At 28.6% G+C, this 16992-nt stretch overlaps 2 protein-coding genes across 4 annotated transcripts in view; both read right to left on the bottom strand.

Moving 5' to 3' along the window:
- The window catches only part of LOC116777553 (neurocalcin homolog), a 58558-nt gene that overhangs the window by 23636 nt on the left and 17930 nt on the right, over positions 1-16992 (bottom strand). The gene's annotated exons all lie outside the window — the stretch shown is intronic.
- LOC116777555 (neuronal calcium sensor 2) overlaps positions 1-16992 on the bottom strand; it is a 50346-nt gene that overhangs the window by 15724 nt on the left and 17630 nt on the right. Inside the window, exon 1 of one of the 2 annotated variants that reach the window (XM_032671173.2) lies at positions 5852-6083. The exons of the other annotated variant lie outside the window; for it this stretch is intronic. The gene's annotated coding sequence lies outside the window, so the exon portion shown is untranslated. Of the gene's footprint in view, positions 1-5851; positions 6084-16992 lie in introns of those variants that run through there. 2 annotated transcript variants of the gene reach the window in all.

Here is a 16992-nt window from a genome sequence, read left to right as displayed (position 1 = left end):
TTGCTCGCCATGGTAGAAGCAGTTTACCCCTAATTAAGTAATTTTGTTATAAGATAGTATAAAAATATCTTACCTATGTAGCGTAAAAAATAAATTGCCATAAAATGTCACTAAGGTCGTCTATTGTTATAAGAAAGGTTCTTAAGCATAGTACTCGTAATTAAAGCGTCTGCCATTTGTTTATGGGCGTGTTATAACATTGATAACTTTCAAACATAACAAAAGAAACACTACTTTACCCGTCACGTCATAGTCAATGAATATAAGACTGACATTAAATCACAAAATAAGATTGACAAAATAAGAAAATAAAGTGAAAAAAAGGTATTGTTTTACACTTTAACAATCACAAAAGATAAACAGACTCTTCAGAAAACCTTAAATCAGGGACCTAGAAAAATAAAAACTTATTTTAAGTGTTGTTAAGATTTCACGAATCATATTTGCCAGTTTCGTATTTATTATTTTGTATTTTAATAAAAATTAATTAATTAAATTTAAGGCTACTGGTTATGAAATAAAGCATAAAAATATGCTTAATAAATGGGGCTAAAATGAACAGGCGTCACAATTAATTACAGTCATCAAAATTCTGATTATTATAGTTCCATAATATATCCATATTTCTTAACACACATTTATGAATTTATGACGTATAAAGTAATTTATATTTGCCATATGTAAAAATATAATGAAAAGCTTTGGTGCAAATAAAACAAGCCAGTTAGATTAATGTTATTTAAATTTCGAATTATAAGTCCAAAATATCTTGATTCTTACTTAAGGTAATCTACGATAATCGCAATGTAAAAACAAATATATTAATATGTTGATTGGTTACAATGTTCATTCATGTAAAAATAAATTCAACTATATTAAAAATATTTTTATATACTCACATGTTATAAAATTCACATTTACTATTAAAGTGGAAACAGCATTTCATGAAAAACGTAAGTGGAGCGGTTCATATTTAGTTAACCGTGGGGTGATTACCGACGGTTGGCCAAGCTCAGCCTCAGGTAATGACACTTACTAAGTGAGACACTAATGCGACCGCGTTACATACTCTTCAGTTATCCAATTTAAGCCGTTCCTCTCACTAGATGTTAATTAAAAAATAGACATGGATAAATAAAAATCCGGTCAGTTCAAATTTATTTTAAGGTATTCATATTCAGCCAGAATATACTGAAACATATAACTATCCGATTTCAATGTGGTTAGAAGGAAGAGATTATGTAGTATGTAAATTTATATAATCCTGGCTTAAATTGAAACACACGCTTCAAGTCTTTGAGAGCTTACAATCTCTATATTTATTTATCGGCACACGAATGAAAGCTAGAAAACTCAATAAATAATAGAAATATGTGTCCGTGACAAAGGGAAATCACTTCATTCACAATTACCAATCGTGTCGTAGTTTCTCTGAATAGTATGAGATTTCAATATAGAGTTAAAAATATAAAAATGTTTTGTATTCATTTTAGTGAAACATCAAATAAAAGTTTATTTTCTAGTATCAAATAAAACGGAAAATGCTTTTAATACAATTGAAATATTGAGTCATGTTAATGTTATGGATTATTTATTAGGAATTAAGATCTTAAAAACAAATTTAATCGAATAATTATTCGATTGAATATTAAATCTTCTACTCTTATATTGAAATGCAGAGTTAAATATCAGCAGAAGCATTAAATCACTCGCAAGATCTAATGTAATTGAGATACATCGTAACAGCCTCCACCACCTCATGCGATACACGGTATACCGCAGGGTGACGTTTTCGTTATCTTATGAACAGCTACCTTATATCCTTATGTTATCCTACATATATACGAGAGGTAAATAAAGAAAAACTAGTGAACAAAAACAGAATAACTTTAAATGCGGGGAGATACTATTTAAACTTATAATAATTAATAACTTCTAACTACAACAGTTAACTAGGTCGTAGACACATAATATTATATAATATTTAATAACTCCTATGAATTTAAAGTTTTAGTCATTTAATATAAATACCAAAATGATATAGAGCAAAAATAAATCCCAGATAGAATGTTGGCACACTGATATCTATAGTTTTGCAATTCCATAGAATCAATCTGTCGTTTCGAAAATATTCTTAGTATGTCTGACCTACGACTAAAAAAAATGATAACTATAATGACGCAATTTAGTAAATATATTATTACAGAAGATAAAAGAAAAATTCTAATATATTATTCCCACAGAAAGTTTCGAAACCATTACAGTCATTCAAACGTGAATTGCACAAAATTCATTTTCGAAAAAAATATCACTTCTCTGACAAAACGAGGTATTGAAATCGCTGCATTGGGGCGGCTCTCAATCGATATTCATTCAAATACGAATCCAGTATAAGCTCTAAAGCCGCTCAGATTTTAGACTCATACGTAGCTACGATAAATATTTTTATCGCTAAACATTACTACTAAACCTATGTTATATTTGAAATAAAAAAGGAAATGTTTTTCCAATACAATATATGAGTCTATATATATTTATGTTATTTATGTCACACCCATTTTGCAATATAGTATTGACATTGACAAGACAATGTTAACAACAAACGGTTTAATATAATATGCTGCAACATGAAAATATAATTATTAGTTAATGTCACTAAATTAATTAATAACACAACAAACGTAATACAAATTATTTTTTCTTGGCCAATATTGCGGAAATTTTTTGATTATTCCGTTAACAAATTATTATATAATATATATACATAGTCTATTGCTATGTTAAGTAGGCTATAAGGATGTTAACAATAGGCTTTTATTATCTTGTTATTAACAAAAACTCGTGCCAAGTGAATAACAGTATTGTAACTTAGGAGTACCACGTCCAATAAAATTTTTTTTGAATCTTCCTTTGCACATACAAACCACAATTTAAAAAAAAAATATGTAGTTTAACCACTGATTATTTTTATAACAGTTTTGTTATTCTAGATAGGCAATTAAAATAAAAACCAGGCCGTTAAATGTCTAGCCACTGCCAAAGGAGCCACGTGTTTTATTACTTTGACGCACTAAATTGACGTCGACAGTCTCATAACAGAATAAGAAATGGTAATAATGTTATACATTTTGTCAATTGACTAAAAATTAAGATACAACAATCGTTAAAAAAACCATAATCAATATTAAGATTCAGGACTACATGTAAGACTTAAAAATACTAACGTCCTTAGTTTTATATGAAAGAGTTACGTTCATACGTTGTAACTACTCATATAAAATTTAGCTTATGCTTGATTGTCAATTAAAAAATTATTCAAATATGAACTTTTGGCAATGCACATAATATTAAGATCGAGAGAGGAAGAGACGATCAAATTCAAAGATATGCAATTAATTAACACAGGTCTGACAGCAGCTCTATGTACGGAATGAAGCAAGTATTGTGAATCTTCAGAATTTTTGTTATCTCAAGTATGAGGTACCAAAGACCACTACTTCTTATTAACATTTACAGGTCTTGAACTGGAAGAATGAAAAAGTCCAATCTAAACGTTTTATTTCACTTACATTTCCAAATTTCCAAATACAGAGTTCTTAACTTATTTTTAAAAACTTCAGTTAACTATTATTTAAAAATTAAAATTGGAAATTTTAATCCAGAAGAGAAAATAAGCAAATTTTTGTAAAATCAAGCTATAAGAATTATAACAATATGATTTAACAATAACGTAAACGGGTCTATCTCAAATTATATATAAATCACTGGTTTACCATAACGTACTAAATCAACTGGTAAAGTTTGGCAATTAAGTTAAAGACATTATTGTTTGACATGAGTTTGGTTTTTTAATAAGAAACTGCGATTATGTTAATGAACCTTTTAGACCAATTATTGCAATGTTTGGGACCCGGAGTTTCGTTTCTCACGAAAACTTATGCGTATTCTAAACAATTATTTCAAATAACTATTATTTCAAAATTAATATTCCCGAAAGTACCTTTCTAAAAAATAAAAAGAACCTCCTATCTAGTTTCAACCAATCTTGTTTAGATAAGTTTTTAGATTAGTTTTAACAAGACAGATTTTCTGTACGTGTAGAGGTAAATTAAAATATTTACCTCATATTTGACCCTACATCACAGCCTTTTCAATTAACCTTCTTTAAGTATCTACTTTTAATTGTGCAGATGGAATAACTAAATTTTTTGTTCTAATTCTTAAGGAAAACCCAGTCCGTATATAAGGAGGGCAAGTAAGAAATCAATAAGTATCAGGATTATTTTTGTAAGTTGATATTGCTTTTAAGGTACTAACACAATACTTGAAGGACATCCTACAAAATTTAACTTGACTTTTATTGATTTGTGCGAAAGCGCAAAAACATTCTAATTAAGAATTGAAATATTTAAAGTCATAAACGGCAATAATAAAATATTGTATCAGATATACTTATTCCGACTTTCCTTCTTAATATACGGTTTTTATGTTATATGTTCTACATAAGGATAAGTTATTAATGGAACAAGTTTTCAAGGGATAAAATTTAAAAATGGGACATGAAATGATTTTATAATCGAGTTTTTGTGCCATATTGTTGTAAGTCCTTAATGTTCTAAATAATTTATAAATCGCATGCTGTCTTTCAATTATATTTCGTATACATAATTCCCTAACTTATGAAATAATAAGATATCAAAAATAAATTGTATCTTTATCTTTATTTGGAGTTATTTTATTTATTTTGTAGATTCTTATAACGCATAATAACAACCTAAATTAAGTCAAATATATGTCATATTTTACTATAAGGTTTTAAAGCAACGAAATCCTATATTAAGAGAGTATTTAATAAACTAGTTGATGATTGTATTAAAAGCAGGAAAAGACTGATTTTGATTTCAGGGTTTTAAAACCTTTAAAGATTTTATGGAGCGTCATATAACAGACTACAACTAAATAATCAGTATAAAGGATCATGAATAACTAAATACAAGATAAAAAGACAGCATATAGGTACCAAGTACTGTTTTTAATATTCGTTTATTTAGTTAAGCATTAAACATGTTTAACTTTTTCACGTGATAATATAATGTAAGATGAGTAAGAAACATTCCTAGAGTTTTTTCTTTATATAACCAACAATAAGGCAGTGATAACTTTTCTTTATTTTTAAAGTCCGTATCCCTTTATTTCTCCATGAAAGACCTGTAGTTATATTTATTGATTTTATTCACGCCAGCAAAAGAAGCCTTATTGTGTAATGGAGCTAAATTTTATTTAGCCAACATTTTTGTTTTTATGGTAATAAATTTGTAATAAAGAAAGAGAACTTCGATGTGCTTTTGTATTCTCCACATCTTAAAAATACTACTACGTATTATTATGTACAACATCGATTTACATTTAATTTCCTTCCACTGTAGAAAAATTTTAATTCACCAGTCAAGTTGCGACAATAAATTAATTAGTATTTAGTCATGCGCAGTAACATAATATCTAAAACAACTGCAAATGCTTCCTAGTACCTTTGTAGTACAAATGTAAAAAAAACTAAATATAATAATATATATTTTTTTATTAAAACATCTCTCTATTTCCACAAATAACAATCTATTCAATTGCTTTTGGTTTATGACATCACAATCTAACTTTAGCTTTATAAACCAGATGGCTAGCGACCACTCGTTATTTAGGAAGAAACATATTAATGGAAAGCAACACCAAAACGGTAAAAGTATGACTCAAAAAATCTTTTCTATAACTCTGAATTCATTTCACATTTACTAAATTCGCAAATCGATTTTTTATATGTATCAATTAGCTTTTTTTTTTAACTTAAATCACTTACCTCCGTACAGTTGTTATGTATAAATTAGCTCGCTGCTTTCTTGTCTCACTCAGCTTAGCCTCCGGAACAACCGAAAAATTGCGTATGCTGCGTTATCAATTAGCTCAAACGAGCATGATCGCGTGAACAAATGGGGTATATATACGACGCGTAAACAGTGCAGCAAGGCCGGCGCCGACGGCGACCGCTAGGCGAATATCCCGAGACAACGTCGTGCTCGAGCGACCACACGAAACGCTCAGATCGATACTGGTGCTGCCGCGCTCTCTCTCGGTTGCTACAATAAACAGTCCCGGGCGCAGTTTTGTTTCATCCAAATTACGGCGTACAGTTTTACGAATACATATAATTAAAACGCATCGAATTGAATAGATCTATTATTAAATCTGATGTTACCTTAAATGTTTAAAAACCTTTTGTTACAAATTTGTAAGCAGTTGTACGGCGAAAGATAGGGCGATAGAGCATGCGCGAATCGTGATAGGTGCGCGGGGAGATGCGCGGTGGAGGCTTCGTGTGCTAGGAACAAAGCGAAGTTCCATCGCCACACCACCGGCGAACGTAGACTCCAGCCGTACCTTCCCCGCGATTTTACCAAAATCCAGAAAACACGCAGAACACGCAACATCATCGATCAACGACACGCATACAGACTGCTATGAAAGATTGTATATTTCCAAACAGTATTTCAAACGTAAATTCAATATCTCAGATATATTATAATGTTTTATATCGAAAACGGTAAAGAAAAGATTACTCGATTTACCTGATTTACCAAAGAAGTAAAAGTCGAATTGAAAGATTACATTTTTAAGCACTTTGAAGTTAATGAGCCCAAAGGTTTTTTTATTACATTTAACCAATATCACCAGATTCTATAAGTCTTAATATGCCCACATAGATATAATATATAGCTATATGATTTCAAAAAAAAAATTAATGTCCCCGGGGATTGTCCACTGCTTAAGCAGTATTGTGAGCTTTTTAAACAAGAATCAAATTGGAAATATCATAACGATAACGATTATAGGATATAACGAATCGTGTTATGGGTGACACAAGATTAAGTTAGTTATTCCAATATATAAAGCAGCGTCTTATCAAGTGGAGCATCCCATAACTAAAAATAATATGCATTTTTTTGGGAAGTATGTATAATATGAAAAACTAGATCGTGACCTCGACTTGCCACTCGGTCGAGAAAAGGTCGTAGAAAAGGGACAGCTTGACATTTTTAATGATTTTTATAATTATTTATATATTAGGTATCTGTCACCTTCGGTTTCAAGTGCGACCTGTTATATAATTTTTTTTATTACAGCACTTACAACAAATAATTGGTAAAGCAGATCTTTGACACCAAGTATATTATTAAAATTCTTCTTAACAAAATCTTTATATAAAACTACGTCATCTATTAAAGCTTGACTAAATTGGTACATTATCATTTCCTTTGAAACGCGTAATTTCATTCTTCTACAACACTTCATGAAAGGTATAGTTTAAAATTAATTCAAAAGCTATTAAATGAAGGTCCGTAGAAAAATCTTTGCTTTTATTACTTTCTTCTTTTTGTAATATAACTACATGCATGGAGCTTTATAAAATGGCATAAAAGAGTTTACTAAATGTTTACACAAAGTCTAGTTCCAAGTTGTTAAATTATAAATGGATGAATACATATATGTGAAGAATATATATTCAGAATTTGCAGTAGTCAGTAACAGCACAGAAACAAGTATGTATATAATTATACATATTTTTGACAGTATGGTTTATATTATAATACCATTAACATACAAGTAGGTAAATTTATTTGTTAGAACTAAATAAAAGCTGGGTTTTTCAATTTATTCGTCGCAAAAAAGATACCTTATGATTAAACAATTGCTTTTTGATTACGTAACATAAAAATTATAAAAGTCTAAAATTAAAAGTTTTTTATTAAATTAATCTAAAAGTTTATAAGCCAGATTTAGGTTAGAGGGAAGGGTAATATTTTAACTTCCGATATATGATAAATATTCCACTTTAACGCTTTTCCTAGTCTAGCGCTGTTAATGAGTGAGCAGCCACCAATTTCACAAGATATAGAAAAGAAATATATATAAGATTTAATTTGTATGGCGCGGAAGAAAACATCTAAGAGAAAATATTCTAACTCGTTTAACTTCTTAAATCATATCAGACAAATGGTTGTAGACATATCAAATTATCAAATCATATCAAATTATTAAAACATAGGAAATATTTTCTAATATTTATTTTTGCAATTGATTAATTACATATAATTTTATTTTAAAATTAACATCTGGTATAAATGTAGATGCGTTTATAACAGTCTTGATTATTATTATTATAAGAAGGAAATTAAACATTGGTACTAGGGAAGCCTTTTTGCTTTATAGTATTACATTGAATATGTATGCAAAATATACAATATTAAGGTGAAATTAATTAAGTTACGTAAATATATTCTTCTTTAACTTATCAAGTAAATGTATTTTATCTTTAAATTATCAAGTAAAAAGAAACGCAAATATATATAAATATAGGTGCCAGCAGAAAAGATTAATCTCTAAATAAAATCCTGTAAGGTTTGAAAACTTGATGAAAGACGTAAATATAACTTATTCAAGCTTCTTAAATACGCGCTTCGTTTGAAATTAAAGATCACTCTTTATTCTTTAAGTTAATTTCTATAATTTTATCTTGTCTTAAGAGAAACTATATATATAACAAAAAATATATCATAAATAACGTTGGCTTTCCTTATTCACTGTTTAATAATTTATAACTTTAATATGGTTTTAAACCAACGTTAATCGAGCTCTTTGAGTAGCCGATAAAACCATTCTTTGGATTTAGATTTCTCATATTTACCTTACTGATGCTTTATACTTTTGTTTCCAATATTGACATAACAAGACACGGATTTCATATTTATCGCACGCCATATTGTTTACAATAAAAATAAACTTGGTCGTATTTAGACAACATATGTAAAATAGAAAGATACTCTTATAAAATACACTACTATTATTATTGCACTAAAGATTTGGTTATATTTAAATACATATTTCCCATCGATTGTAGCCCGCTGTGGATTGGCGTGTAATAGCTATTTGTTATAATTGCATTTGGACCGATGAGTCAGAGAATCGGAAGTCATATTTGAAACGTTTATTTTCAAAAGCTGCTTCATAGACGCCAAGTAAATTATTAAAATTTACGGTTTTATACTTTGATTATAAAACAAATTTAATAAAGTAACAATTCGCGACTTTCAAAACACTAAACAACATACATATAAATCATAATTTATAACGAACACAGCTGTTTATTAATAAACTTTTAAATTAAACAAAAAAAAAATTGCAAGTTTAAAAAACTACATCTGGCTATGACTTGTACCTTTATACATACAAACTGTTTAACATTTATGTTTAGTATAAGTAGTCCGGTCAATCTAGACCTAAAAATGAGAGCGAAGGTACATAAATTGCCATCAAGCTGAAAATCAATAATATTGTTAAAAATATGACTAAAAATAAAATTTTAAAGTGTCCCGTCTTTTCCCTATATGGAAAAATTTTTATTCACAGTTAAAGGTTAAAAAATTTAGTATTCGCGATTTTCGACGAAATGGTAAGTTTTATCATAAAAATATCTCAAACAAAAATTGTTGATCATAAAATAATTTTATGATCAATCTTCGCAAATAATAGCTGCAGCTGCGTCTAGGACTCTGAATCGTTCTTCTATTTGATTCTTTTTTTTTTTGTTTCCAGGCTTGATTCAAAATATAATGATGATTATCTACTAAGCATATGAATGTTAATGCTCCCGATTTCTCAGTGATAATAAGTTTTTCACCATACTTTAGTTTCAGTCGTAGCTTAATCGTTCTATAATCTAATGTCGTAGTTTTGCAAACATTTGATAATTCATTCAAAGTTAACTGACAGTCATCGCTATTTTCAATGTAAATGAATATTTCTTCCATTGCCAGATTCGTAACTTCGTCTTTAGGACTACTAACTCTAGCTCCAGTGGAAGGTTTTCCGAAAGAAATATAGCAATCTCGATGATGATTTGCTTCAACAGCAACTAAATCATTTTTAAATTCGACTCAAGCAAGAACAGCTTTTGCTATAGCATCGTTACGAGTCTGAACTACTTCCAGAATTGAATCTTTAAACTGAAGTGTAGTTACTTAGCTAATCCATCGCCGAAAATGTGAGGATTTTCTTCTTTCGTACTCTTCTTTAAATTTCTGGCCACAAAATAAGCATAGTTATTTAAAACAAAAAGCTGATTAACTGACACGTGATCTAGTACGAAGAGGACTTACTGTGGATGTGCTGGCTTTTTGTTCTTCGCCTTGTCTTTTATTAGCTGCAGCAATAGAAGATTTCAAGTATAATATTTACGAATATTTTCATGTATCATCACCAATTTCAGATTTTTGAGAAAGTCCGAAAATTCATCTGGTTTTTCGATACTTACATTAATTTATGACTCCATACCACGTTCAACAGTCACAATTTTACTTTCACTTAAAAGTTTTGCACAAATAAAACAATAGTCAGACATTTTTGTTATACAAGTCAAAACAGCAAGAATATAGGTTAGTATAAACACTTGATTTTACTACAGTGTCGCTCCAGACTAACAGTATTTCATTTATTCTTATAGCAGGTATAAGACCCTAGCCACGCACACAATAGAACAAGAGACAGATGTCTGGAAATTACACTGGCGTATGAAGTAAGGGACTGGGTTTCAATTGAGCTGATATTCTAATAGTTATAACCTATATATATTTTAAGTAACGTAATTACAATCACCGAAAGAAAAATATTTCAACATATATAACAATTCTACATAAGAGATATATATACTTGGAGCACTCGTGCATATTATGACGATAACAACTTGAACAACTTTTTAATTACGTTACATCTCAAAAACGGTGGCTCGTAAAAAAAAAGTATTGATACATTTTTTGTAGGTTATTTTATGATCTCCAATTTTTGTCTCAGATATATATTATGATAAAACTTACCGTGTTGCTGAAAATCGTGAAAAATTCATGTTTTTTACCTTTAATCCTGAATAAAAAAAATCCACACAGGGGAAAGATGAGGAACTTTCAAATTTTATTTTTAATCATATTTTCTTACAACCTTACTGATTTTCGGCATGATGGGAATTTATGTAGCTTCGAATGTTTAAATTGACCGGACTATAGTCACATGGTCAGTCATAGCAAAATTCAAGGCAATATTAAGTACCTTCTGTTTTAAAGAACTGTCGGTCTCGTAACCCTTTTTAAATTCGTAATTTAATCTTAATTTTAAATAACTCCTGTAATAAACATTTTTTATAAAACAAAAGAGAATCATTTATTAAAATATCATTAGGAAATCATAAATCAAGAAGTACCATGATATAGTAATCTGCCTTTTATTTATACCCTATAAACCAATTTAGAAACAATATCTTTACAGTCTAGTAATATTTTAACAATTTCTTCATTACTTACGGGATGACAAAAGGTATTTTCATATACGGCACCTCACATACGTCAAGTTCTAGCATTACAAACCTCTGAAGACAAAGATTAATTAATTATTAACGATTATTACAAAACGGACCGCGTTGAATGTTTGCCATCAGTGCGGTGCTAAAACGATTTCCCGTAACTACTTCATTTAATAAAACTTTGCAATTAAAATAAAACAATGTTGGTTAATGGAAGCCTTTTTAAATGGTGCGTAAATATTGCACTATAACTAGTATCAATGCTTGTTTCTAGGAACAAATCAAAGCATTGTCATTATTACGTAATGATCATTATATTACTTTTTAGGAAGTATAATATATAAAATATTTAGAGCTATATATACTTTTCAAACTTTACTTATTTACTTTACTTTTTTTTTTAAATATTGTTATTTCGATTCTATAGTGTCTTAAGTCGTGGAAAACTGTGTTGAAGTTAGCTTACTTATCAAATACTTTTCACACAAAAACAACATTTTTTAAATAAACTTTTTAAATTCATTCGCCTTCCCTTATAAAAAAAATTAAAGATCTAACTTAAGAAATATTTACAAAGAAACTATAAGACCTTCATTGCAAAAAATTAAAAACATGGCTTGCAAAATAAAATGATGGACATTATAGATTATTAAACCATTCTTTTAAAATTGATACCTACTTTTTACATTGTTCTACTATTAGTATTAAGAAGCTAAAAGGAAACCGACTGCCATCTTGTCAATTTCATTAATGTTGGTAGGTAGAGCGTTCGAGATTCAGTTCTCTCTTGTAAAGTATTTATAGAGCTTGAAGAATAAAAGACCTTTACACGTGTGAATTGTAGTATTCATTTATAAGAGAAACATTGCACTTGTTATGAATAAAGATAAGTTGTTTATAACGAAAAAATATTTCACGTACAGTAAAATAATAATAAGAAAAATTCGTTAAATAACATAATAATCGTATATTGCGTCAACATTCGCTTGAATTACGCGATACTCTTTTGTGAGCACCATAAAATCCATATTACTACTTACTTCCAACAGAGATCCTAAATATATTAACATAAATTTATTTTCTTTTTAAATCATTTGTTAATTATTTTAAAGCGCGTTGTACAAATAGAGCTCATATATATTTTTTTAATATTTAATGAACGATAATTATTTTATGGGACTCATTTAACTGGCCAAGCAGTATAAATATACTGCCTGGCCAGTTGACGAATAAAAACATATGAATTACACAGGATATATAAGTTTCCTCACTAAGGAAATCTTAATATCACCACAGTACAATAACGTCCAAAAACGCAAACATAACACAAGCAATCCTTTCAATCCTTATGACAAAAGTTCAAAGTTGGAAACATTGAAATGTTCCACGTTTTAAAATAAACCAACGAGTCCAACATTATTTCCAGTCAAAAGGCACACAATCTATAACTCTATTGTGCATAACTACAAACCGAAACCTTAATTAAACTTCTGTTTGACTGAAGTAAACGTCAAACAGTACATAAAACGAATAAACGTTGTGAAACTATTCTGACTAAAGTCTAAACTGATTGAAATATTTCGTTAAAATGAATCACATACATTTACTAATATTTAGGTAAGTATTTTAATTTGATAAAAAATACATATAAAGCATCATCATTTTTTTATTTTGTGTGTAAATTTTAGTAGCAAATGTAAAAGTCAAAACAGTGTCACAAATTACAAAAACCTAGATCGTTTTAAGCATCCATATAGAAAAATCAAAACACGAACAAAGTTTCAAAACAAATATGTTTTTAGTGTAAAAATTAAATATAAAGTATTTTCCAATTCTATAAGAAAACTATCTCATGAGGATTGGAACTAACCTAACCTAACCTTTTATTTATTATTTATATAGGAAACCTTCATTGCAAAACGTAACAACAAATACATATCACATAAATGTCAATATGACAGTTATATCCCCAAAATTACCTACATTTCGAATATTACACAACTGAAATACCGCAACATCAAATACGCAGCACAAGAGGAATGTGCACCAATAAGATAATGAAATTATAGACATAATACTATGAGACGGTTTAGAGATTGACTAATAAAAATACTAATGTCATAAGGTCATGTCGCGTAAATAAACCATCATAAATACGGTAGGAAACCTCGACTCCTGGGAATTTTCATTTTTAAACTTATTTAATTACGCTTTTCCGAATTACACAGGTCAACTAGGTTCTTTTTTTTGTATATTATAATTTTGTAAAGTAACACAAGAGAATTTTTAAAAAAATAAAACATTAAAACTATTCTCAATCATAACCAAATAGTTCCACTAAAAATCGTAATTTGCCGAACTAGACTCCAGTTGTTATGATTTTTTAATTAGGCTAACTTTTAATGTCCTTGTACCAAGTTACTAAAGGTCTGTGGAATATGTCCTAATCTTCCAAATGTCTCTGTCAGTCATTATCTAATCATTCTCACCTCTTTAACTCATATCTTCTCTAAAACACTCCAAGCCTATTTTCTTTCGCCTCTCTCTACTTTTTCAGCCCCCAATCTCCATACTCATTACTAACACAAAATTGTATCTTCTCCTTTTATAACATGCCCGTAGAATAAATTTCGCTACCCTATTAGTTTTTATGATTATTGCCATTTTTGAGACACCGTCAAATTTACAGCACATACATACACGGCTTGTTTTTTATGTAACTGTAGAATTCTGAAACATGTTATCGTCTAAAAATTTATTTCTGTTTGGTTAAATTTCATGTAAAATAACAAAATAAAAAATAAAATGTTCTCCAAAAGTATCATCAGCAAAGAATCATGATCAACGTTTCACTTAGTTTTGCCTTATTTTCAAAAAAGTTAGCAGATTTGAGGTTTTGAAAAAACCTTTAAACAATTTTTTTAAAGACAATAATTTTAGTGTATAAATTTTTCTATTTTATTTGTTATATCCCAGACATCCGGGATTTTTCGATTTTTTTTTATGATTTATAAGTTCAGTACAGAAACTCAATTCTCCTGTCTATAATCTATAAATGAATACGGGTTCTATAAACAACTTAACTTTTATTACCTAGTAATGTATTTTAAGTGTGATTCCTCATCATGTTGTATGTAGTCCACAACCTGTGATATGAATCGTTAAAATGTTAGGGCTGAATAAATGATACAACTGATACCATCACGCAGATAACCCATTCAAAGTATTCATATTTTGTTAACATTAAACTACGACAAGTGTTCTACAAACATAACCGACTTATAAGAAAAATAGGGAATGGTATGATTTACTGATTTTATGCCTTTTTTAATGTCTAATGGAAAAAGAAGTTAATTTACAGAAGTCTGGACTATTAAAAAATTTATAAGCACTATTGACATATGTTACACATAAATAAATAATTTTATTCTGCCTCTTCCACACTTCATTTTTATGTGTATAAAAATATAGAATTTCAATAGAGCGCAATATGTGTGGAATTTTTTATAATGTAAATCATATATATATATATATATATAAGATTTATATAACGCATATTTTTTAATATTAAGTTTTTCGCGAATTACTATACTTTCTTTGAACATAGCTACGGCTTCATATTGCATTATTTTCAAAGCAATATTAATAAACTCAGCTAAGCTCAAAGACATTTTAATTAAAATGAAGAAGACGTGTCTGATTATTATTAAAGTTACTGTCATTCAAAAGAGCTGAGCACTTTTTGTCTTTTCATAGAATTTAATATAAATAAAATTGAACTTCATGTGTTAGAACTTTTCTTTTAGAAAGTCGACTGAAACATTGTGAAAAGGGATCTTTTCCAAATTCATAATATAAAAATAGCCATTACCGAACGAAGTGTAAGAAAAACTATATTGGTATATCCAGATAAATTTTATTGATTACGAAAGCCATTAAATTTATAAGACTCTGTCACAAACATTATTTTAGTCATAGGTTTCACAATTAAAATAGATTAAATATAAAGTAATTCAAGTATTTTTGTTTGGCGTCTAACTTTGCAATATAAAATTGGATATTCTTAGTGGCAAATAATAATAAAACGAGGCTGCAAGGAATCGAGTTTCGATAAAGGGTATAGAAAATCCAGCAAAAAAAACATTGAGAAAAAAGTTCTAAAATAAGTTATCTATCTAATGTTATTTTTACTAACATTATTTGCCATGCAACCTTTTAGTACACATATAATAATGTTTTTTTACATTTTTTTTTATTATTTGTTATAATAAGATAATTATTTAATTTTCTGTTATTATATTACAAATAATTATAAGGATAAACCTATCACCTACATTTAGTTACCAATTTTTGATAACGTTATAGGGAGACTATAAATTGCCACTTGCTACGATTCCGGCACCTATTTCGCCTCGACCACGTTTATACGTCATCTATTTAAGGTGGTTAAGGATAATACAATTTTGACCTGTCTAGTTAGTATAGTTAGGCTTAAACCGCTTTCGGACTTAATTTATAAAGCCGAGGTAAGAAGGAACAGTGTGAACTTCTTCGGACTTACTAAATTGACAGTGTAAGAAGCAGGCACGACATCTTTTCTTTTCTGTAAGATTTCCTGATCCTCTTTTCTATATAATTCTTAATTTTTAACAATCATATAAATAAAGGTTGTTTAAAATTCAGTCGAGATAATTCAAATCCAGATGTGTTATTGAATAGTTTCCCTGTTCATTAATTATTACTAATGCTTAAATTAAATACTAACAAAATAATGAACTTCGTTTAGAAAAAGACCCTGTTATACATTATTATAGACAATGTACTATTTAAAAATGGCTCAGCTAAATTAAAAAGCAGAGTATAAACTTTCAAAATATTGATTGGTTAAAAAGTTACAAATCGTAACGTACGAGTCAAATATCATACAAGTTAAGTTAATAGGTAAGTTTTCATACATTAAATAAATATCATATTTTATGTGGGCAAATTAAAAAAAAATTAAACTTAATTAAACCTTAGAGAAGTAAGTGAACAATTTGAATAAAGTAATTTTTTAATCAAATCATATTTGTAGTCGTTTGTAAACCATTAGATACACAAATTCACGCCTTGGTTATTTATATCAATTTGCACAAAGATACTAAATTGCAGACATTTAATAGAAACAGTTTCTATACAAACACGAACTCCATAATCAATAGTCCAGCAGACTTAAAGGCTTTGAAACCCGTAATACCCAACCCCTATACAAAGATGAAATGCAAAGGAAATTTCTATTTAATATTTGTACACATTAATAATTGAATCAGAACATTGCATAAATACATATATATATAATAGAACGTACAATAACGTTTCTTCTATTAACTAGTAGGCATTGACTTTTGACGGCTTTCTTAATCAGCTCATTAAAAAAGATAATTTAATCTTGGAAAGCATATAAATTTTAAACTCTAGTATGCTTTTTCAAATAATCATACTTTGTGGCGTAAAATGCTTTGTCTCCAAGAAGTTAGTCTGCCCTAGATCAAGCTAAATGTACATAGCCGTAATTTTTTAAATATATTATACAGCGGCCAGCTGTCAATTACTTG

The sequence above is a fragment of the Danaus plexippus genome, chromosome Z (assembly GCF_018135715.1).
Source record: "Danaus plexippus chromosome Z, MEX_DaPlex, whole genome shotgun sequence".
In the NCBI taxonomy this organism is placed as follows: domain Eukaryota; kingdom Metazoa; phylum Arthropoda; class Insecta; order Lepidoptera; family Nymphalidae; genus Danaus; species Danaus plexippus.
Note: the sequence above shows the minus strand (reverse complement) of the source record. Positions and strands in the feature narration are given on the sequence as shown.